The sequence below is a fragment of the Gopherus evgoodei genome, chromosome 9 (assembly GCF_007399415.2).
Source record: "Gopherus evgoodei ecotype Sinaloan lineage chromosome 9, rGopEvg1_v1.p, whole genome shotgun sequence".
Classification (NCBI taxonomy): Eukaryota; Metazoa; Chordata; order Testudines; family Testudinidae; genus Gopherus; species Gopherus evgoodei.
The window spans coordinates 44,663,460-44,687,246 of record NC_044330.1 but is presented as its reverse complement, the minus strand read 5'-3'; the positions used below and the strand labels follow the sequence as shown (position 1 = coordinate 44,687,246).

Here is a 23,787-nt window from a genome sequence, read left to right as displayed (position 1 = left end):
ATGAGTAATCACCTGTTGCTTCTCCAAAAAAACAGCAGTTATTTTCCCTGTAGATTTTAGTGGCAGAAGTGTGCGTTTTTTAAAAATAATGCAATTCTTTTATTTTTTAAAGATGAAGAATTAAAACAAAAGAAATAGAAGATGCCATTTGTTGTATAGTTGCAAGTTTCCACTTGGAAACTAATAAAGGGCTAACTGTAGATAATCTTCAAGAGTTGAGATAGACATTTCAACTTGCACATCCAAAGAAAGTGGTTTCTTATGAATTTTTGCTGTGAAAGCCTGATCTTTCTGGTTATGTATGTTGTTTGATTTTGAATCTTTAAACTTTGCTCAAAACACTTCCTAAATAAAGGGGTTTGGTATTTATCTGTGGGTCCTTTCTTGTATGCTAACTCCTGTTCCTGTTGCAAAAACTCCCGTGAAATTTGATGTGCTGACTAAGTTGACAAATGTTGACCATCAGTTCAATATGTAGAAAGAGCAACCCACTGAGATAATGTAAAAATCAATACTGCATTTCTATAATCTCCATGTAATTTTCTCCTTTTGAATATAAATGTTCTCTCTCTCTCTTTCTCTGAAGAACATTTTAATGGTTATGTACTGCTGTTAGTACTGGAGCAATTTCCTTTTAAAAATATGCTCTGTGTGTGTGTTACCTTAAAGAAGACCAATAGGGATTCTAATTTTCATATTGCATGCATTGCTAGCAGGTCTCAGCTACCAAGCTTGTATACAGTTTTGGATTTTGTTTGCAGATTTCACGTTAGTAGAATGCTACCTACAAATACTTCACTTCACAAGTATACTTCAGATATTTTGTTTTGAAACTGACAGATGTTGCCAGACAGCAGGTGGACTGAATTTTTGAATTTGTTGAACTTGAGGATTTAAGTAGGCTACTGCTTGTGGATCTTTGAAAGTATTCACCTCTGGACCAGATTCTTCCATTGTTGGTTAAACAAAAGTCCCATGGGCTTTCTGCTCAACTGAGGAGCACAGACTTTGGCCCTGGTTTAAATTGCTGCCATAACATTAATGAAAAGAACGATTGGGTTAAACTGTACTCTATAATGTGAAGGTGATGATGTTGTTTTGATGGCAAAAGTCACCAGAAGAACCTGTGTGACTGTACTAGACAGAGATGGTAGTCTGATCTTGAAGTGTTCTATCTCAGTTTCAGAAAAGAATATTTTCAATTAATTTTATATATTAAATTTTCTCTATCTCCCCCCCCCTTTGTAAAAGCATAAACATGAAGGGGCAGAATGTCAGCTTGTAAATGAAGTTATGCTTATGTATTCCTGTGGCTTTGCTACCTCTTTCTTGCCCTCCCCCCATTTTCTGTATATGCCTATTTGTAACGTTCCACCCTTCGCATCACTAGCACAACCTCTAACACTATCTTTTTTATTCCTCTTTTTGTATTATTTTTGGGAGAGCAACAGAAGGGGAGGATTAGGGGCCTCTGGCAGTGCCATATGTTGAGTCCATTTTCCCCTGATGTTGAATGGAGCCCAAACTGGTAATTGCCTCAACCTGCCAAAACATCTTTGCACACAGGTCTCATCTATTGATGTCAATACTACTCTGGGAATAGGGTTTTAGTTAGGTGCTGCAGAACCAGTAGAGGAAGGATTAATCTGTGTTGCTTTTTATTTTTGCATTTAGCAAAGGAGCAGATAATCTAGGATTTTTCCACCCTCCAGAATTATAGTAGTATTAAAGAAGGTCAAATGAGGGGCCTGGAAGTTTCCTGGAAGTGTGTTTGGTTCTTTGTTCTCTTCCACACCTTCCTAGAAGCGTAATTTGTTTTCAGATGAAGCCACTCGTTTGAGTTAATTATGTATTTGATTATTTAATTCCTAGTATAGTTCAATTTGCAGTAGCCTGTAGATACTTCATTGTTAGACAATTTTTTTTATATGTTTATTTTAAAAATCAGACTAGAGTTAGGAGAAACATCAGTTTACCCATTTAAAACATTAAAAAAAAATCTTCTCCATTCTTTGTCACTTTTGGGGGGCAGGCCAAATCCAGTTCACATTACTCACATACCTATTTTAAGGGAAGTCACAACAGAATACAAATTGGGAAAATGAAAGATAAATTACTGGAATTAGTGGTTTCATTAGAGGGAGTGTTTTTGATAATCTCACATAACTGTTTACTGTAAACTGATATAATCACTGCTAGCATTAAAAACAAAACATCTGATAGGGACAAGAGTCAGAAAAATCCCATAGCTGTTGACCATAATAAAGATTGTTTCTGAGCTCTGGGTGAAAAAGAGGATTTCAAAAGATCTTATTGTTAAATGTTGTGAAAAGCCTTCCTGCCTGTTGAAATAAGATTTTCTAGCATAAGGTGCAAGCCCTCCATTTTATAAGTATCCTTGCATAAACTATGTATTTTCATAATTTAAGACACATTTAAGCAGCAGCTTAAATCTTTGCTTGTTTAAATAATTCAGCACCATGTCATCTTGTCCAAAAATAGCAGTGGAGTTTCATCAGCATTACTAAAGGGTGGAAGATGCAGATTACAGAAAATGAGTTCGGATAGCTGAAAAATAGATATAACTTCTAATGCACATATTCCTTTTCTGTCCTTCCACATGTGTTACACTCATGGCTAAAAGAGGGTTAAATAATGTGAGTTACTCACTCTCTTATCTATGCTGTAATGTGCATATCACAAGCCAGTTTACAAAAAGATTGCACCCAACTTTCCCATTTTGCTGGACCTACACTAAATATTTGGGAGTATTATGCTCTACACCTGATATACTCTCTAGTTTTCCCTCAAACATTTTCCTTTTGCTTAGCACAGTGGAAGAGAATGTTAGTCAATGAAAGGAATCCCTCATAAATTGAGCAGGAAGCATGGATATTGATGATTTTACACAATTATTATATAATTATTATTTTTCCAAAAATATAGTTTTTTTTTCTGTCCATAACACTTTTTCCCGTCCCCTTCCACATTTTTCAGATTATTGTCTAACTTTGTACAGGGTAGGCCCAAGGCTAAGTGAAAATTTTTACAGTGGAGCAAATGCAAAGAGAGACTGGCTATTTCCAGTGCACAAGCTTAACTAGGAAGAGGGACATCTAAGTATGGTGACCATATTTTCTCCAAAGGAAAATGGGACACCACCTGGGGCCAGCCCGAGGTCCCCGCCTGCCCCCCAAATCCTCCATGCATCTTGCCCGTGGGGTTGGCCCAAGGCTCCCTTGCTCCCCTAGCCCTCCCATGCCCAGAGCTGGCCCAAGCTCCCCAACGCCTGCCTGCATGGGGCTGGCCCGACCCCCTTTCTCTCCCCTTGCCCACAGGGCTGGCTCAGCCTGAGCTGCTCTCCTGAGCCCTCCCTCCAATGCAGAGCTGGTGTTGCTGCTCGAACCCCACTTTTTTGGGAAAACTATGCATTTGTCCAGTTTGCTCTTTTTCAGTTGATCAGTTGGCAAGAACAAATGGGACAAATGCCCAGTGTGATGGGTTCCCCCTGGAGTACCACCTGGAACTGGGGTAGTACTGAGCCCTCCGACCCACCAGCCTGGGCTTCTTTTACACTGTATGCTGTACAGCCTTCACTTTACCAGCACACATACAGGTGAGGATACATACAGATGCTGTGATCAGCTCAGTATGGGGAGGCACAGCTAGGGCACCTCCCAGTTCCTAAGGCACGCATCACCTCTCTGGAGTGTAAACCCAAAATTATACCATCTTGCACTGCAAGTTTAAGTTTATTAACTACAAAAGATAGATTTTAAGTGATTATAAGAGATAGCAAATGCATCAAAGCAGATTATCTAGCAAATAAAACACACAAACTAAGCTTAATATACTACATAGATCAGATATGAATAGCAAATTCTCACTCAAAATATGATGCAAGCAGGCTGCAGGCTCTTAAGGGGCAGATTGCACTAACTTACAGCTTGGAATCCCCAGGTGTTTCATTGACAGGCTAAAAAAATCCCTTTAACCTGGGTCCAGCACTTCCCCCCAGTTCAGTCTTTGTTCCTCAGTTGTTTCCAGGAGTCTCTTTGGGTGGGGAATCAGTGAAGAACCCTGATCATGTCACTCCCCTGCCTTATATAGCTTTTGCATATGATGGGAACCCTTTGTTTCAAAGCTTGGTTCCCATGCCAGTCAGTGGAAAAACACTGGTATTCCAAGATGGAGACCTAGTCACGTGTGCCTGTAGTGTCATGGCAGCCATGAGTCAGAGGCTGTTTGTAGCATCCTTAGGAGGCCCTGGCCCCCTGGGAGATAAACTTCTTGTAAGGCCTATTTTTTTCTCTAATTGTCCTTTAACCTGAAGTTTCCTTTCCCAGCCAGCCATCTAGACTGAGTGCATTCTACCTAGTAGGTGTTCCGCAGGTATAAACTGATTTATAATACGGATATATAGTCAATATTTTCAACTTCAGATACAAAAATGATACATGCATATAAATAGGACAATCATATTCAGTAAATCATAACCTTTCCAATGATACCTCACATGGCTTATCTTGCATTAGGTACATTATGATTATGTCATATTCGTGTAATAATATCTCTGAAGAATAGGAGATGCAGTGTCACACCCAGTTTTGCCAAAAAAGTCAGAACAGCCAGGACAAGGCTTAAAAATAGGACTGTCCTGGCCAAAATGGGATGTATGGTCACCCTACCTCTAAGGCTATGTCTACACTACAGCTTATGTCTGCAGCACTTATGTTCCTCAGGAGTATGAATAAACCAAGCTCACGAGTGACATAAGTTACAGTGACATAAGTGTCGGTGTGCACAGTGCTATGTTGGTGGGAGAACTTCTCCTGCTGACATAGCTTCTGCTTCTCGCAGAGGGGGTTTATTATGCCCATGGGAGAGCTCTCTCCCATTGGCATAGAGCCTCTTTACCAGATACGCTGAGCGCTGTATGTGTAGACATGCCTAAAATGTGGTGGGGGCTTAATTCCTTTAACTGCTACTGGGTCCCAATGGATTGGGATTCATCTGTTCTAGTCCAGGAAGAAATAAAACACCATACTTACAGTGCTACAGCAGTTCTTAATACAGTAGCCTTTTGCAGAAACTATAGTATTTCCAAGGTCTTAAATAACAGAGGTAAGGAATTCTTAAAGACATGGGATCATTTTGTATCCTCCCAAGGAAATATTTGAGAGAACGGCCCATGAAATTCTTCGGAGGTGAACGTCACTTTCCCTCAGAAGCGGGAGGGTTTATGGAACTGTGGAGTGGGTTTTTATCTCCTTACCCTACAGACTTTGGGAATAAACAGAAAAGTGAAGCTCCAGTCGTGGAGGAGCAGCCCTCTGCTTTTCTCCTGGGTTCTCCTCCTCACTGGCAACACAGCTACTTGGCCCATCAGAAGCTGCTGCTTTGCGGGAGACACATATGCTGAGCCTAAGTTAAGTAACCTATTTCCTTTTATTTATGTAGCACTCCCAGAGTGTTGGCAGGAACATATCCTTGGCCTGTGGAGGCCAGCATGTTGCAGAGAATGGCAGGTTCCTGGCATCAGCCCCTCATAGCCCTGAAAATCTGGGGTGGACTAACCAAGAAGAGCTCCAACAGAGAGGCTTCTTGGGGGGGTCCCAGAGGGAGGGACAGTGTCACAGAAATGGTGCTCCCCCATTTTCTGTCTCCCAAGCTAGATCTGTCCACTCTGACTCTTCTCTCCTTATGGAAGTGGAGGAGATAACCAGAGCCATATTTTTGTGTATCTTTCACAGTACCTCCTTTCTAATAGACAAAATACCCCTAATCTTACTGAGGAAAGAATTCAGTTTCAGGCAGTGGACACAAGAGATTGAGGCTTTTATTTACAAGCCTTTATGACACATTGTTCCCACTAGGTATCTCTCTGGCTAAATAGGAAAGTGAGTTTAAAATTGTTCCTTTGACTAAGAAGAGCCATTCTGTCTTTGGACATGTACCAAATTTCCTGTAATGTCTGTTAGGGACTCTGACATCACCTAACATTTTCTTGAGTTGGCATTATATTCCTATAAGACAGAAAGTCCTGTGCAAACAAAGTTTGTGACAATGCTCTGGCAACAAGGATGCTTTGTATAATAATGAGGTTACTGTTTCTTTGGAAACTTGTTTTAACTTGGTTAAGTCAAACCTTGAAACAGTGCGTAGATTTAATCCTGGCTTTGTTTACTGAGACTTGAAGTTGTATCGGGACAAATGATAGAAATGCCTGAATTTTAGCAAAGTGCTTGTAGCTGTTACTGACTAAATCGCATGATGTAATTTGGAAATGTGTGTGAGGAAAGTAGGGTTCCCAGTGTGAGACAGAGATGGATTATGTCTAGTCATTGACAAAGTGCAGATTTATGAGATCTGGTATTACTTAATTTCCATCCACATATAAGTCTTCATTACCAAGTGTGTATTTAAAAGTTGTGTCACTTGACTGGCATCATTTAACTCCAATGTCAGTAGTAAAGGGTATGTGATTGTTTCGGAACTTGCCTTTTACGTAAATTCAGATGTGCCAGTTTAAAAACTAGAATGTGAAAGGGATGCTGTCAAGAATGGCTTTTCATCAACTTCAAAGCCAAAAGGGATCATTGATCAAATAGTCTGATCTCCTGCATAACACAGACTATAGAATTCACCAGTTATTCATGTGTGTAGCCCATCAAATTTCAGGTGAACTAGAATGTCTTTTAGAAGGACATTGATTTAAAGACTCTAAGAAGTAATCGAGAGTCCACTAACTACTTCCTATGATAATCTGTTCCAGTGGTTTATTGCGCTCACTGTTAAAAATGCACATCTTATTTAGTTTGAAACTTGTTGACTTCAACTTCTAGTCTTTGGCTCTTGTAACATCATTGTCTGCTAGATTAAAAAGCATCACATCTTCTCCCCCTGTGGGTAATTACAGATTGTGATCAAGGCATCTCTTAACTTTCTCATTAGCACCGTTGGCTTTCATTGTAAGATGTGATTTCCAGACCTCAAGCCATTCTCATTGCCCTTCTCTGAACCTACTTCTCTCAATATTTCACTTTGGAAACTCTGTGATTCTGTGTCTCTTTAAACTGGTTATTTAAAGCTGTTTTTCTTAAGACGAAATCACTACACATTTCAACACTCAATAACAAACCATCAGTGTAATCAGCACCATCTTCCAGTGCCATGCAGAGGACAGCAGCTGGATGAGGAGAAGCAGGCCAAAGCTCAAGAGAGGCAAGATAGAGGTGATACTGATAGGAAGCACATTGAGGAACTCTCCTCTGTTGAGGGCACCTGTTCATTGGTTATAATGTTGCTTACTTTTGGATTTTTCAGTGGTATTCAGTGTGCAAGTATCCAAGGTCCCTTGTCTGATATTCGTTGGATTGAGCACCCCATTGGGTTGGGTCAGCTGAGACATACAGGAATACATGCGAGCACTGGAGATAGTCAGAACTTCAGTGGGAGCTGGACCTAGACTAAGGAATTCACTCCTACAAGAAATAAAAATGTCACTGACTTCAGTGGAACCTAATGCAATCCCGGTTTCTTCAGGTAGCTTTTCCTTGTTGGCCCATCTGTGAATCTCGTGTACACAAACTTGCATGTGCATGCACAGTCACCTATCTGTGTGTGCGTGTGTGTATATATATATTGTGTGTGTAAATAATACTGAAAAAAGTCCACTACCTATCCAAATTTTCCCCTACAGCTGGCAAAGCAAGAGTTTATTTTTGTATTTGTTTTTCTTAGCTACTTAGGCAGGGCTTTAGGATACCATTGCAAAGAAAGCCATATAAGTACATAGATAGCTATACAGACAGCTGTCTCCACTTGTTTATAGCAGCAATAAATGTGTGCACACTCTCCTAATGTTACTAACCCCACAGGGTGTTAACTTCAGAGCTGAGTTGGGACCATTTAAAAGCTAACTAAATGAGGATCTAAGTATCTTAATACCATCTCCTTATGCTTTTATTGTCTTCCCTCAGGATAGGCTGTTAGCCTAATTCAGAGCAGAATGGACTTTGTTATGCTGCCCCAGTGAAAGGAGATTAGGTGGTTTCTGCCCCTTCATTCTTAGATTTTTACCTTTTAATGTCTCACTCTCCTGTAGAAAGTGCAATGGAGAATGGGCTGTTGGCTACTAGGTACTGTACATATCACCTGGGAAAGTGGCTTCTATGCAGGAGTGACACTAACATAGAAGACTTACCTGTACGGTTGCCAGGCACCTCGGGTGGAAGGGACAGGGTGGGACTTGGGGGGGTCAGTCTCCCTGAGCCAGCCCATCCACGCTGCCTGGCCCGCACTGTCCAGGGCTCCGGCAGCGATTTAAAAGGGCCTGGGGCTCCAGCCACTGCTACAGTAGGGGTGTCGGCGGCTGGGAGCTCTGGGTCCTTTTAAATAACTGGCCCTCAGGGAAGCTGCCTATTTTGCCCCCAAGTCAGTGGCCCTGCTGGCAGGATCGCCGATGTGTGTGTGTGGAAAGGGACAGCGACGTTAAAGCGCTTAATGTCGGCTGCGTATAGGCCAATACCGGCAGCCACTTCTTACTGGCACACCATACCGGCCAACTTTCACCCCTGCTTCTGTGAATTCATGGCAAGGTCTGTATCTTACCCTGGGGAGCTCAGCAGATACTTGAATAATGCTCAGTCTGTTTAAGATCATGTGAGAGGAAGGCTGATTATCAAGTGGAATTCTCTGTCTGCTCTAGTTAGGCAGAATCCCCTGGTTTTTTGTCTGAACTCCTTGTGCTTACTTACAAGAACAATGACTTTGTTTTCAGGGGTTCTCACAGCAAATTGTTAGTTGCCACTCTGACAGTTTTTCCTGAAATACTTGATTAACTTTAGGGAAAACAAATATGCACATTTACACACGCAAATCATGGTAATTTATTTATGTGGTTGGTTGTTTTTTTGGAGACTCAATAATAAAAATAATGTACAGTTACCTCTATTCTTTACTGCCTCTAAACACAATAGAAACACAAATAAGGTGCTTTATATGTTCTTGTCTTTTTTGTTGTTTCTTTTGCTTTTTTGGTAAAAGGTGGATGTCTGTACAACAATTCTGAACTAAATTTAAAAATGCTTTTACATAACAGAAGTCTAAATAATAATGAAAAAACATATCTGCAAATGTGTCAAAATTTCTTTCTTGTTCACAGATAAAAAAAATCAGTTCAATCCAGTAATAACAATGATAAGAATGTAGTAACTAAAAACATATTCCTGTTATATTGTACTTTACTAATACAGTGTGATAATGAAACTGAGTTCTGGGTTTTAACACATTCATTGTGTGGATCAGACTACTTGCAAAAGTTCAGGAGCTCTTTGAATGGAAAGTCTGCAGGATCTAGGGTATCCTGTGAAACTAGAAGAGAAGCTTCCAGGTTAGCATCAGTGAGGCAGTTTTGGTATTTGTTCTTCAGAAAATGCAGTGCACACAGCACAGTAGAAGAAAAGAGGGACAAGAAAAGAAAAGCAACTTTAGCTAGGGGCTTGTAGGTGTCTTCAAACAGATATACATTACTACAGAACTCCTGTACAGTAATACTGGGCTGATTGAAATATATTTTCATTCTTGCATCACTGCACATTTACAGAATGAGGTATTTGAGACAGCTTAAATCTGAAAAGTCAAAGGAAGCTAATCTGTTTTGTAAGGCAGTTAGTTTGTTTGCAGCCAAAAAGCCTCACCCAGAATTGCTGAATAGGTCAGTCACGAACGAGTACTGTCTGAAAAAGTTTCTCTCACTTAAATGATTTTCAAGATCCTTCAGGAGGTAGTCAGGTATTCAGTTTCAGTGAAATAGACCTGTTGCTGCCCATTCTTATCCTGACAACTGAGAAACTGACTAAGCTCCTAAAAAAACTGAAAAGTCTCTTTTCTCTTGTAGGGGTTGGACGATGTCAATGATTGTCTTCTTGAATGTATTAATTACTTCAGTGCTGTCAGATGTAGTTAGCTGAGTTTTCTGAAGCTCCAGGTTTATGGAAGTAAGTGTGAGTAAAGACACTTTCAAGAAGAACAAACAGCCATGTGCTTCTGGATCTTGTAGCTTTTGGGACAGTTCCAGCAAAACTGTGTTCAGAACCTCAACGAGCGCTTCCCGGAGCTCAAACAGCCTCTGTTCACTGTCGTTAAAACTAAGCCAGTGGACTGGGTTGTAATTCAGCAGCACTGTACGTGTCTCGCAGCCCGTTTCACACAACGTTGCAGATCTCCCTTCACTGACATCACTGGCATTGAAAGCAGTGATGCACTTTTTTACTAAGGAATCAACCTCATCCATGTTTTAAATTGAAGCTTCTTGATGGGCAAAACAGTGAAACAAAAAAAGGCTTCAGAGTTCAGCTTTCCTGGAAGCAGTTCAGCACCCGCCTTGTGCACTTACATAGCTGCTGTCCTGTCCACTATCAAGCTGCACAGATTGTCAAAGCTAACACAACACTCCTCCATTCTTGCCTGAACCCATTGAAAAATGTGTTTGCCAGTTGGCCTATCACTCAGGCTAACCTGATGTAAAATACCTTCAGAAGAACAGTGGTGGTCACAGTCCAAAAATTAACATATATGATGGCCTTGGGATTCCTCATGACATCAAGGTTCTCACCCAAGCACAGGCTGTAGAAAGGGCTCACTGTGACTTTTTCAGCTGTTTTGATTTGTAGAAAATTTGCCAGATCTCGTGTGTTCCTCTGTAACATGTCATTGCTCAGTGGTATATCTCTGAGAAGTGTATTTTCTGGTTGTATGGCCAGAACAGTTTTCTTCATGAATGCTCATTTCCCGAATGGTTTTCTTGCTTTCCTCAAAAGTAGTGCAACTGTAAAAGTAGCCACCTGTATCTGATCCATTTTATTTAAAAAAAAAAAAATCTCTGAGCTGTCATTGTTATTTTTCAAGCTTGGTTTTTGTATTGTTTAACAGCTTGTGCCTCTGAAATTCACTATGGTAATTCTGTTCAACTTCCCCTGCACGAATGCTATAGTGACATTGCATTGCAGACATTTTAATTTGATGCATTTCTTTTGTACAAACAGCGCACACTGCAACTTGCTCAGAAATGGAATCAGATGTCTTCAGAAACACAAAATTGCATTTCCCGCTGGTCCTGAAATGTTCTTTTTTCTTCCTTCTGTGTTCTCCTTTTCTCAGCAGCAGGTGGCTTTCTGGGGACCATCTCTGTAACACATTTAGGGTCATTTTCTCGAACTGATTTTTTAAAAAAACTTTCCGATATCCATTGGCATTTTTAACTCTTCCACCTTCTGTCAAAAACGCTGTCAACTTACTCACACACCACACAGTGATCTTCCCAACAGTGATGTTGGCCAATAGCCATTTACAGAGCTACGGTAGCGTGAGATGTAAACATAGTGATTAGCTAGTGAATATGCTTTGTGACTTGAAAAAAACCCATGCCTTTGTAGTTCAGCTCTGTCTGTACTGAACTGTAATATTTAGAAGGGAATCTATGCGCGTTATGATTTATTTTGTTTACAAAGCGACATTAATAGGTAATAGCTCAGTGATTGTTGCAGCACTTTGGACTGTCATGAAAATCTGCTGGTGACTGGAAGCAGCCACAGTGCATTTAAGAAACACTGATATACGTTACAGAGCTAATGAGCAAGACCAACACAACATGCCTCAAGCCCTTCATCACAGCTTTCTGGTCAGCTTTCTCTCTGCTGCAGTTTGTGAAAGCTGTGAACTGTTACAAGTGCTGCAGCTGTTAGCCTACAGATTCAAGAAGACAGCACTGCTTTGATCTACACTCCTTTATATTCTAAAGTTATCATTGCAACAAAAAAGGCTAGGACCGTAGCTTTTCAAAAGGCCCAGATTCTGCAGAAGCTGATAGGATTGGCTTCCCCACTCACTAGGGAAATGTTCGACAGTAGGCAACTAGTTTTCTTTCAAGTCCCGCTGTATACATTTTTCAGTGCCTGTCAGTATATATTTTTTGTGTCTGTAAAGTGCCATGCAAACCTATGGGACTATATCAGTGTATTGTTTTCAGACAGATGAGTCCATTACTGTTTTTTATTATTATTAACAGTGCTTTCAGACACCTTCAGGAACCATCTGAAGGCTCTGCTCCATATACATGATAAAGGGACACCTCACACCTCTTGTTTAAAGGTCAGATTTAAAAAAAAAAAAGATGTTTGTGCTCACAGATAGATGTGTGAATTTGCACACTTACCACAGTTGCATTCATGACTTGTACGTTTGTGTGTGCAAATAGGTACTTGGATACCTGCATGCTGGATATATGTGTGCAGTTGTGGTAGGTAGTTGCCCTTGCAAATGTGGGTGTGCAAACGTGCATTTTTGTCTGCAGATCTCAGACATTAAATATAATTTGGCTCTGTGAACTCTAGGAAGCCCATTCTCAAAAGAAACAATTGAGTTTGCAGATTCATTTTCTTCATATAATTCAGTGACTTGTCGTTTGATTCTTCGTAGCTTCTAAATGGCTTGTTTTCTTTAATCAGGTTTGCCATCACCTCTCCAGTATTTGCCTCTTGCATGATAAGCCGCTGCAGAAGCCTGGATGTCTCCCAAGTTTATAACTCTGTCAGCAAGTTTATCAAGTTTTGAATTTAATTCTCTGCTGCAATTTATTCTTTTCTGTTTCCTTGTTAAAGTCTGCACAGAAACCAGTGAGGGTTCCAGGCAAGATGGTACCTTGTTTACCCATATTGCCCACTGGTTTTTCAAACATTCCTTTAGTGTCTCTCAGCTTTTTATCTAATAGAAACTGGCAGCGCAGGATGGCACCACTGCTCCTCCATTGAGGCAGCGGGGGAAAAGGAGAGAGAACCTTTCTTTTCTCCTCCACAGGCAGTGAGAACTTGTTTCGGTACAGTGGAAATATGCAAATACAGAAATAGATTGCTCTATGTTGTGCTCTGCAAAAATTATGCTGGCAACATTTATTTCTTTTGGGAACCTGCAGTTGCCAAATAGCTAGTAACTAAAATATGCCTGTAAGCTACTGCGACAACCACAGGACATAAATCTAACTATAGAGCTGGAGTTACCTCTGCAGGGCTTTTAAAAACCATCCTCTCCATAACCCCCATAGAGATAATTGTTCTTGTTATTTGAATGCAGTTATCCTGGTGAAAGTGTACTCTGGATCATGGGTATAAGAAGACATCGTAGGTGCTGATTCAGTGCTAGATTGTGACTGGCATTGTGCTGGTGAACCAGAGGTCAGATGGCCTTGTCCACCTGCGTAGGTGCCAACCAGAGTCTTATTCTTTGCGCTCCTTGAGCACCGGGGTCTGATCCAATGGAAGGACTTCTCATTGACTTCAGTGGGCTTTGGAGCAGACCCAGGAAAGTGAGTCCGTAATAGTAGTGGTGCTGGACTTCCCAGAGTGGATAGGGGTGAGCACCTTCTTCTGCATCAACCAGTGCTGTGTGAGGTACACTCAGTTATAGGGTTGTGTGGGTGCTGCTTTGTCATACTCCCTTTCCCCAAGGTAGAGTTATTCTGAGGTCTACCCATAACCCCCCACAGTATAGCCCTTCTAAGTCTGCAGTGCCAAGAATACCTAGACAATGGGAAACTCTGCTTCTCTTTTATAATTTGACTTTTCCCATTTTTTCTCCTTAGGAACAGAGAGAGGGAGTCTGATCTACAGATTTCATAACTGGGTGGATGCTTTGGTAACATCAGGCTTGTCTGTAATCTTTTGTCACTTAACAGAAAGGGTCTTCAGTCAGGAGGGAACAAGTGAGTCTATATTCCACCATACTCTGCCCCACACAATGGGGCAGTGAAGATGGGAGGGAGGGTAAACAGTTTATTGGCTGAGGTACTGAGTTTGATGTGAGCACTAGGTCTATATATACAATCCTTAGTTGGCAGTTTTCCTAGTATTAACCCAAGTTAACACTTACGTTGTAAATCATTCATCAGTAGGGCTGAAATTCCCTTCCCCCAAATTAGTGAAGGAGCTATTATTTCCCAACTATACTCTAATATGTTACAGAAGAATAAAAGTAGCAGGCAGCCGTGAATAAAATTTTAATATGCAGTACTATATTTTAATGTTTGCCTTTTGTAACTATTACAGTATATTACTATACAGTGAATGGAATGTGGAGGTAATTCCCAGCAGTCTGATTGGACAGTGTACAAGACATTAATTCTCTAGAAATGCACTGCACATTTCAGATTTGCTTTACATCTCTGAGTTTTGGAATATATTATCCAGAAGGAGTAAATGTTTAGTCCCTTACTGATTGGGTTTCTGTTCTGAACACAGAGCTGTCCTGTTTTATGCTTTCTGTTGTCCAGTACAGTGGATGAAGGTTTTGTAGTTGTTCCTTTTTATGGTTTTACAGAAGTGATCAGTCTCGTGTTATCCAACTTGGGACCTTATCCTCTTTCAGGAGGAAGTAAGTGTAGTTCCATATAATTTGAATGAAAAGAGATGTTGTTTTGTTCCTGACATGGGTAGTTGATGGGTTAATGCGTGACTCTCTTTTATATCCAGTGGTGCAAATAGAAATCATTTCTTGCCAGTACTATACTCATGGGAGGGCCACAAGGGGGGCTCGTGACCTCCCCACATGACCCTGCATGTGACCCTGCCCCCAGGTTGGGGGCCCCCATGCTCTCTCCGTCCCCTCTGACAACCCTCTTTGTATATACAAACATCAACATGCTTAACTACTCACTTTCCCCCCACATATGTAGTATTCAGTCTGTTTATATGGAATATGGGAGTTGGGTAAGGAGCCATTTCAGAATATGTATGACTTATTAAAAGACAAATTTTAAGTAGAACTGTATCCTTAACTGCTTTATGGTGTTGTACCCAAACATTGCATTTCGATGGGGGATTCAACTTCCTTTATAGGAACAGACTTCTGAAACTCTTATGAGTCCACAAATGTGGTCCATAGTCATACAAATAGTCTCATGGTCTTCAGTGGGATTGATCAAATAATTAAGGGTTTATAGGTTTAGGTTCCAAGTTTGTAAATTGTTCTGGATGAAACTGACAATGCCTGAGCTATCAGATCAGAAGGAGCTTCATTCGAATAAAGGTGGGCAGATGTGTGATAAGTTTTAGCTCTGTTGCTAAGATGAGGAACATATTTTCAGCAAACTTCTTGGCAGATTCCTGAGGCGGCTGGTTTAAGGCCGTCAGTTTCCGGTATTATAATCTTCACTTATAATACACTCACCCACAAAGCCTGGGGCATTTGTTTTCTTTGTTTTGATGCTCCAGTTCCAGTTAACAAAATGCATGTTAGACTAATTTGGCTGCAAAGAAGAATTCTGTGTTTACACTGGGGACAACACCTGATTCCCGTCAGGTTGCAGAACTGGGCTGATATCAGAATTCAAACATCCTCTGGTCAGTGCAAGCAGAGGCATTCCTCTAATGATTTGGACTTGATGTGATGCAGTATGGATATCAAATATAATTCAGATCAGTGGGGAGAAACAGAATAAAAAACACTGTTTAAACAACTTTCATCCTCCTCCCTCCCCTCTTGAGGACTCCTGACCAACATAAGAGCACGATACGTATGCTAACAAACTTAAAAACAAAGCCATTTAAAGAATGAATGCCCTCCCTAGCCATGTTCTGCTCTTTTAAAGAGCAGAGCACAGCCCCATTCCCCCCACTCTCCGTAGCGGGGAGCTAGCCCCAAGTCTTTCCGATATTCCATACCTGCTAAAAATCTCTTGCCAAAACTCTGTATTGGCGGGTACCCCCTACTTGCACTCCTGTTTATACGTGATCCTGCAACCAAAAAATGTGGACCTACTTCTGGTGCCTGCAAGGACTCTCATTGCAATCAGTGGGCCTGTTTGTATGGGGGTTTGCCACAGGGGTAGGATTGGCAGGCTCAGGGGTCTATTTTGTATTTGTTAGCCTGCAACTTTTTTTTTCCCCAGTAAAGACTCAGGATGACATAGCCATCAAGGAGTTCTGCAGGTCAGAACTGAGGTGCATTGCCAGAGGCTGAGCTGTCTGGAGAAACTTATATAATGCCTACACTGTGCCTGGCTCCTTATAATGTTAGTTTTCTCAGCAGGATATCTGGTTGATGTTTGATGGGTCTTGCATACTTATGTTGGATTCATTCTGCGGGGTACTGCTTTAAACCTTGAAATCCATGCCTGGTTTAATAGTGCAGGATTGTTCGAAATGTTCGGCAACCTTTGCATCTTTTTTTAATTTTAAAGAACCAATTCTTCATCCCTGATCATTAAGCTTTAATATATCTGAGGAAGTGTTAATGAAGAGCAGCCTGAATACCACAAACCACATATTATTATTGGTTGGATCTGGTGCAAGACTTCTAACTGAATGGCAAAACTAGTGGTCAAGGTACTGGACTGGGATGGGACTTGGGAGATCTGGTATTCTTTCCTGGCTGTGCCACAGACTTGCTATGTGACCTTGGCAAGTTGCTTAAAGAGACACTGTCAACCTGAACAGTCACTTTTGAGACTTTGATAATCAAAGTATTCATATGAAAATAACTTAACATTCTCTAGAATGACTTCCCACTAATTTACAGCTTATTGGCAGAATTTTCCCTTGAAATTTCTTTTTCAGTTGGCACAATGCAGTATTCTCTCTCTTCTCGGCACCCTCACCATTGTGGGGAAAAAGAAAGGTGTTTCACATTATGTTATATGCATTTTTTTTGCCCCAGTTGCTTGGATGGAGGAGGAGAGAAGGAAGCCAAATCTATTTTACTAGAGCCAAGCAAATTATTTACAGAGAATAATTTTAATGAACTTAGCCTCCTCATTTTTGCCTGTGGAATGTGCATAAGGCAGGGGCCGTAGTGAGAAATGAGGGAATGGCAACTCAGAGGAGGAGAAAGACCTGTGTTTGAAGAACACCACTTTTAAGAGTGATGCATGGGTGAGTGGGGGCTGACTACATAGACTGCTCAGAAAAATATGTCACTGAAGATGAGCTGATTACTGTGAGAACCTTCACTCTGGAATTTCCTGACTCTTAGGGTTTAAATTCCTAAACTTCATGCTGTTGGAGTTTTTGTTTTGCTTTTTGTTTTGCTTGGTTTTTGTTTTGCTTTTTGTCCCTTCTCCCTCCCCCCAGAGAAGAAGTAGCTTGGACCCTGGCAGGCTGAGTAGTGCATCTATTGCTCAGGTAGCCTGAAAGATGTAGATTGATATTTGGCTTCCAGTAATGAAATGAAAAGTGTTTTACTTATGAACCTCAGCAGTATGCCCCATAGAGCCATGTATCAATTGAGTCAGTTTATATGAATTTATGCTTTATCATGGACTTCATTCAGAGGAGCCAGGACCTCACAAATCAAGGTGAGTCTTAGTGGAAGGTCAGTGTAGACGGGGTCCACCGGGGCTCGACCCTCCCTGAGGGGGTGAGGAGCCACACCAGCCTCATTGTCGTCCCTGCAATTGCAATCAGCTCTGGCCCTTTGGGGCAGGGCAGAGCAATGGCAAAGTCAAAAGGGGCCCAGCCCTTGGTTCAGGCGGGGCACCAAACACAGTACAATCAGCTCTGGCCCTTTGGAGCAGGGCAGAGCAGTGGCAAAGTCAAAAGGGGCCCAGCCCTTGGTTCGGGTGGGGCACTAAACACAGTTACAATTAGCTCTGGCCCTTTGGGGCAGGGGAGAGGGGGAGTCTGCCACCCGGATATGGGTGGCAGGGGGAACGCAGGCCCACCTACTCCTCTGCGTTCCACCCCGGGGCCCTGGTAGCGGCTGTCACCGCTGCCGGTGGTCAGTGGGGGTCCTGACCGAAACACACTGACATTGGCAAAGTTAGCTCTGCAGCCTGACTGGAGTCAGGTGCCCCCGGGCTACTTCCTAGCTCCCCCTGTACTCCTACCTGGTCCGGAGCCTCTGTTCCGGGGACGTCCAGAACCATCGGTTCCTCCCAGTCTGGGCTGGGCGGCAGGTCCGGTAATATTTCGGGGAATGCGGGCCAAGCCTGGTCTGAGGGCTCCTCGGGGCCGTAGTAGGGGCGAGGCAGCTCTGGCGGCTCCTCATCATAGCAGCCTCGAGAATGCTCCGGCGGCTCCTCGTCGTAGTAGGGACGAGGCAGCTCTGGCAGCTCCTGGTCTCGGCCTCTGACTTGGGCAGTCTCCCACTTACGGGTGTCGGCGGACACATCTGCTCCTGCTGGTGGCAGACCTGCAACTGAAGTCTGGGGCCCGGCTTTTATTCTTCCGGGGCGCCGCCTGACCGTCTGAGGGGGCGGGACTTCCGCTCAGTGGCCCCGCCCCCGTGGATGACTGATGGGGCTCGACCCTCCCTGTGGGGGAGGGGAGCCACACCGCCTCGCTATAGTCAGTCATTTTAGGATGCTTCTAATCTTTCCAACCCTAGACAGGATCAGAAGGGGAAATACTGAAATACTGTGACTTGCAGTGTCTCTGGTCTTTCTGTCACTGGGGAAAAGCTTGTCCTAGTGAAATGTACAGTCTAGTTTTTAGTTCAGAGTCCTTGAGTATCCGGTTCTTTTGAGGGTCACATTTCTGTAATTTACAGTGAGTCCAGTTGTTAGCACACTAGCCTGGGACTTGGGAGACCTGGGTGCAGTTCCTACTTCACCACAGACTTCCTGTGTGACTTTGCTTAGCCTCTGTGTGCTTCAGCTCTCCATCTGTACAATGGGGATAATAGCACTGACCTCCCTCACAGGGTGTTGTGAGAATAAATACTTTAAAGATGGTGAGGTGCTCTGATAACAATGGGAATGGGGGCCAGATGTGCATCTTAGATAGATAATTAGAGAAAGTATCATATGCTTGATGCTTAGAACTCATGAAATTTGTTCAGATAGAAAATAAATGGCACGCTTCACTATTTCTTTTCCTTCACAGCATCTTGGATTTTACATTTTATGATAGTGAGTAATGATAAGTTTTATCAAAGGCCCTGACTGGTCCTGCAAAGACTCATGTGTGTAATTAGCTTTACACATGGGAGTATCCCATTGTCTTTAGTGGGACTTACCTATATGCATAAAGGTAAGCATGTGCATAATTCTTTGCAGGATGCCTTAAGCTGGCCAAATTCAGATATGCAATGGGCAGCTTCTGTTAAAGTTAGTACAAGTCATGGATGTGATTCTGAGAGCAGAAGTTGGCATAAGGGTAAAAGTGCAACTGCATGCAGAACATCTTTGATTACTTTTGGAAAACCTGCCTCCACAATCCCTTCAGTAAATTAAATTGACTGGATTTTAGTAACCACAGGCTTTTTAATCTAACCTTGTTTGTGCGTCTTTCATTGCAATCGTCCTCAGCATCTGGTTGCATAACTAAGATAAAAGTCCTTCAGTTTGTGCATACAGGAGTACGAGGGCAGTTTTTTGTCTGCCCTCAATTTAAGAATACCCCACAGACTACAAAGCATTGAAATAGTATGCATCGCAATTTTGAAGCTATCTTCAAGTGTTGCTTAGATCATCCACCTTAGGGGCATCCTGCATTGGCTTGGTACTCTGGCTACATCTTCAACCCCTACAGCCTTTTTTCTTGGCCCAATGGCAGTGTGTCTCCTTGTTCAAAGAATATCCCTCCATTTGTACTGTCCTTCTTAGCTTAATGGGCCCACTTATCCCACATGTCTCCCTATGGCTTCCACACTCATGGGCTCCTCTCAGCTCAAGTAGTGTCCTTTCCCATGCAGAGGCTAAGCATGAAATTTGGAGAATACTGGGCTCTGTGCACTTTGGACCCCCATTCCTACATGTTTGTATTAATGTGATACAACAATATATTAACAGACTGAAGGGAGTTGTACTCCTCTCTGAATGTGGGCGTCTGAGCTGAAGCCTGTCTTGTATCCCTGCAGTGGTTGATCATCAGGGGAAGTGCATGGTCATCATCAACAATCCCCAGAGAATGGAATCTCAACCCCTGTATTTTACAGCAATGTAGACTGGGATGGGATCCCTAGCAGTAGCCCAATTCACCAGCTTTGCATCCACACTAGGTTCTTGGAGCCAAAGCACTAGACACAGACACCTTTGCATGACTTGGAACTGGGCTACCTCCCCTTACCTAATACCTAGAATGCTATAAAGTCAGAGTTGATATTGCTAGATCCCTGACACCCAGTACTGTGATGGGCTGCTTATTTGGAAGCAATGAGTCTAATACTGGGGTTCCCCCTTTGAACTCCTCTTCCATTTGGCTTTACTGGCCTACGGAACAATTCTGGTCTCCTGCAACGTACTGTTTAGGTAAGCAGCGTAAAGACTGACTGGGGCTGCTTCACAGGAGATTTTTCTGATGTTGTGAAATTCTTCCTACCTTTGTTCATTGGGGTACTATAGTGCTGGAGCGGTTGTCCCTCCCCCTCTGTGTCGGAGAGAGGCCACACTGCCTCACTTCGCCGTTGGGGCCTCTGCCTAATAGCAGGGGAATTAGCATAGGTGTTAGCTTCCTGACTGGTCTAATGGGCTGGGCAGCCAACCGTCAAGGGCCCTGGGACTCTTCAAGCAGGGGCTGCACCCACCTTAGTCTATGGCCTCAGGGCCCTTGTGGCAGGGGCCTGGGCCAACACAGACATAAGTAGCTCCAAGCTCTTCAGCCCAAGGTAGAGCAGCCTGAGTAGTCAATTGGCTCCGGCCTCTGGAGACAGAAGCGGCGCAAATCCTGTAGTCAGTTAGCCCCAAATTCTTGCTTCAGAGGCACGTCCAGTATTCAATGAGCTCTGTGCTCTTTTTGCAGAGCCTGAGCACGCCCAGCAGTCAATTAGTCCTGGGCTCTTGTAGCAGAGCCAGAGAAAACCCAGCAGGTAATGAGCTCTGGTTTCTAGTGGCAGAGATAGAACGAACCTCGGGGTGAGCGTCCTAGCTCCAGTGGACAACCGACAAGCACAGGCACTGGGCCTGATGAGGGGAGGCTTCCACCCCAGGGGTGGAGTGGCAGGTGGAGTCTGGGCCCACCCTACTCCACCGAACACTGACCCAGAGCCCTAACAGTGACAGAGTAGTCTGCCATTGGTCAGTGGGGATCTCAACCGCAACATGCTGGCCATGCTTCAGGCAAAGCTGCAGCCAGACTAAGGTCAGCTGCCCCTCTGGGTAGGTGGCCTGTGGCAGTCCCAGCAGGTCTGTGGCAGAAGCAGGCTCCCCAGCAGGCAGGGCATCACTGGGTTCAGCAGCAGGGTCAGTGGCAGGGAGTGAGCAGAGTCCATCTGCCTCCTTTGGTGTCATCGTTACAACTGAGCGGGAGACTCTGCCTGTTATACTTCCTGTCCTGGTGACATCCTTCTGGTGGGAGGAGCGAGGCAGGCCTCGCTCCGCCCACTTGGGCATGGAGGGTGGTTCCTTCCCCTCTGACTCAGAGGGAGGCCACACTGCCTCACTACAGGTCAGGGCCACCCGGGGGTGGGGAAGGGGGGAAAGTGGGGCAATTTGCCCGGGGCCCCGAGTTTTTCGGGGCCTTCTTCCGCTCTGGGTCTTCAGTGGCAATTCAGCAGCGGGGGGTCCTTCTGCTCTGGGACCTGCCGCCGAAGTGCCAGGTCTTCAGCAGCAATTTGGCGGCGGAGGCCCCCAGCCGCTGGAGATCCCAGGCCCCCTGAGTCCTGTGGGCGGCCCTGCTAAAGGTACCAAGAGAAACATCTTCACCCATGCTGGTTCCCGTCACGATGACTTTCACTTCCCCCTTGCAGGCTTCATGTATGATTTTAGTCATTGCCCTCAGAGCTAATTTTAATCTGCTGTTTGTGGGTTTGTTGCTGGCAGAGATAGATCATAGGTTTGTTTCAGGAGACTCTCCCACTTCTTACTTCAGTGGTACTGATCCAGTTCTGTTGTTCATCAGTGGAATCTCTCTTGATATTGCTGGGCTTGTGGGTCCTGCATATGAGCCACTGAAAGGAACTCCTCTTAAACTCATGAGTTGGCCTCTTTGGTCATGATAACTTTTGCTATATAAGTGAGCGAGCGGAATTTTCTTGTCATAACCCCTGTATGGTCAGTTTTCTCTGAGGAGATGGCCTTTTGGCTGTCACCTGACTTATTCCTTCAGTGAACATCACGGGCCTGATTCTAATTTTCCTAACACAGGTGTAACTCCATTGAGTTCAATGTAGGCCTACTTGAATTAAACATCATGTAAAATAATTGCTACTACCTCCTTTGTTGTTTCAGCTCCACTAGTGATAAAGTGGTAGTGACAGTGAGAAACTTTAACCAACACAGCCTAGTATATTTACAGCTAAAGCGTTTATTTTATGGGCTGATGACCAAGATGATGGTCAGCAAACAGCTCCAGCTCCATAACCACTTGTCCGGGGCTCTTTCCATGTCATTGGCAGCGAGGACAGAAGCCTCCACATCTCATGTGTGCAGGCCCGGTCGTCTCCCAGGACTTGCATATGGGACCATCAGCTGGATCTGTTTTGCCTCCTTTGGTTGTAAAGTCCTACAGGCTACATGCTAAGGTAAGGCCTCTCTTTGCTACGCCCTTTGTCAGTTATCAAATGTTTTTGTTCATACAATGGAAGAGGGATGTATGACAAGGGAAAATTACCAGTAATTCCTTTTGTCATCTCTCTCTCTCTCATTCTTTCCTGACATCACACATTCTGCTCTCTTTCCATCTGCATTCTTCTCTCCTGTATTTTCTCTATCCTCCTTTCTTCCTATCACTCTGGATGTTTTCAAACTGCCAGGAAGGCCATGGGCTGGGGCCTTATATACAGTGCTTGCCTGGCAGATATTCTGCCTGCTTGATGCTGGTAGGTGGAGCCATGATACTTGAATGTCTCTGTTCAGAGGATGGGGGGACAAAGGGTGCAGAGCAAGGAATTAGCAGTAAGTAAGGTTGTCTTGCTTGTCACAGCAGATTGAACACTTATCTATAGTGTACTGTGGAGCATGCCGGTTGTATTTTAATCTAATTTTAAGCCTCTTTTCCACTTGAAGGGGAGCAGGGAACCCCTCAGTTTCTCCTAAGCTTGGTAGGTTTGTTAGTCTTATCTGCATATACTGCCATCCAGCACTGTTGCATATGCTGTTCTCCATAAGGGTAGAATGCTATAGAGCTCGTGGCTGTTTCACTAAAAACTAGTGCTCTTGAAGAATGTTTCCTTTTAGTCCTTTCATAATCATAGAATGGCATTCAGATTTCTAAGGTTTTTGCATCATATTCCGCTGAAATGGTTTAATTTCCGCAAAATTACTTATTTTGGATGTTGATAGCATCTTTTGTGCAAGGATAAGCTACATGAGAGAGATTCCACTGAAATGAATTACAGCAGTCTGAAACATTTCTTGTTCTGTCCTAGCAGTTGTCATAATGAAGGGGGAAGAGTTTCCTTGATGGTCTTGGCATTTGTACCTTTATTATTTGCTACAGTGCCTGGTGTCTGCAGACCCCTTTCCCTGCAATCAGAAGTAATGAAGGTGTACATCTGAACTGTGTGGAGGATTTAAAAAAAAATACATAAAATGTGAACACAATCTGTGGAGTATGCTTGCTTAAAGACAGGCCCAGTCTACCCTACATATACCACAATGTCAGGAGATCTGATTATAACAAAGTTCCATTTTGTATCGCAGGCAGCACTTAACAATATTAACTGTATTAGTGTCTGGTTAAAACTGAGAATTTAAACACCTGTTTGCGCACTCAAAAGGAAATGTAAAGGTTAATCTTCTCCTAGTAATGGTATCATGTCCACCGTACATAGCTGTATGTTATTAGTTGAGCTGTTTAAATTTATACTTTTAAGTATTCACAAATGCTTCCTGTGGTAAAAAGAACATGAAGATTG

General features: G+C 43.2%; 1 protein-coding gene and 1 pseudogene across 6 annotated transcripts in view; one reads left to right on the top strand and one right to left on the bottom strand.

The window, feature by feature from the left end:
- The window catches only part of ST6GAL1 (ST6 beta-galactoside alpha-2,6-sialyltransferase 1), a 135,186-nt gene that overhangs the window by 43,731 nt on the left and 67,668 nt on the right, over nucleotides 1-23,787 (top strand). Inside the window, exon 2 of one of the 6 annotated variants that reach the window (XM_030575157.1) lies at nucleotides 22,327-22,452. The exons of 4 other annotated variants lie outside the window; for them this stretch is intronic. The gene's annotated coding sequence lies outside the window, so the exon portion shown is untranslated. Of the gene's footprint in view, nucleotides 1-7,367; nucleotides 7,546-22,326; nucleotides 22,453-23,787 lie in introns of those variants that run through there. One more of the 6 variants, XM_030575158.1, reaches the window with a different exon arrangement.
- Nucleotides 9,311-12,232, bottom strand: LOC115657667 (annotated as a pseudogene).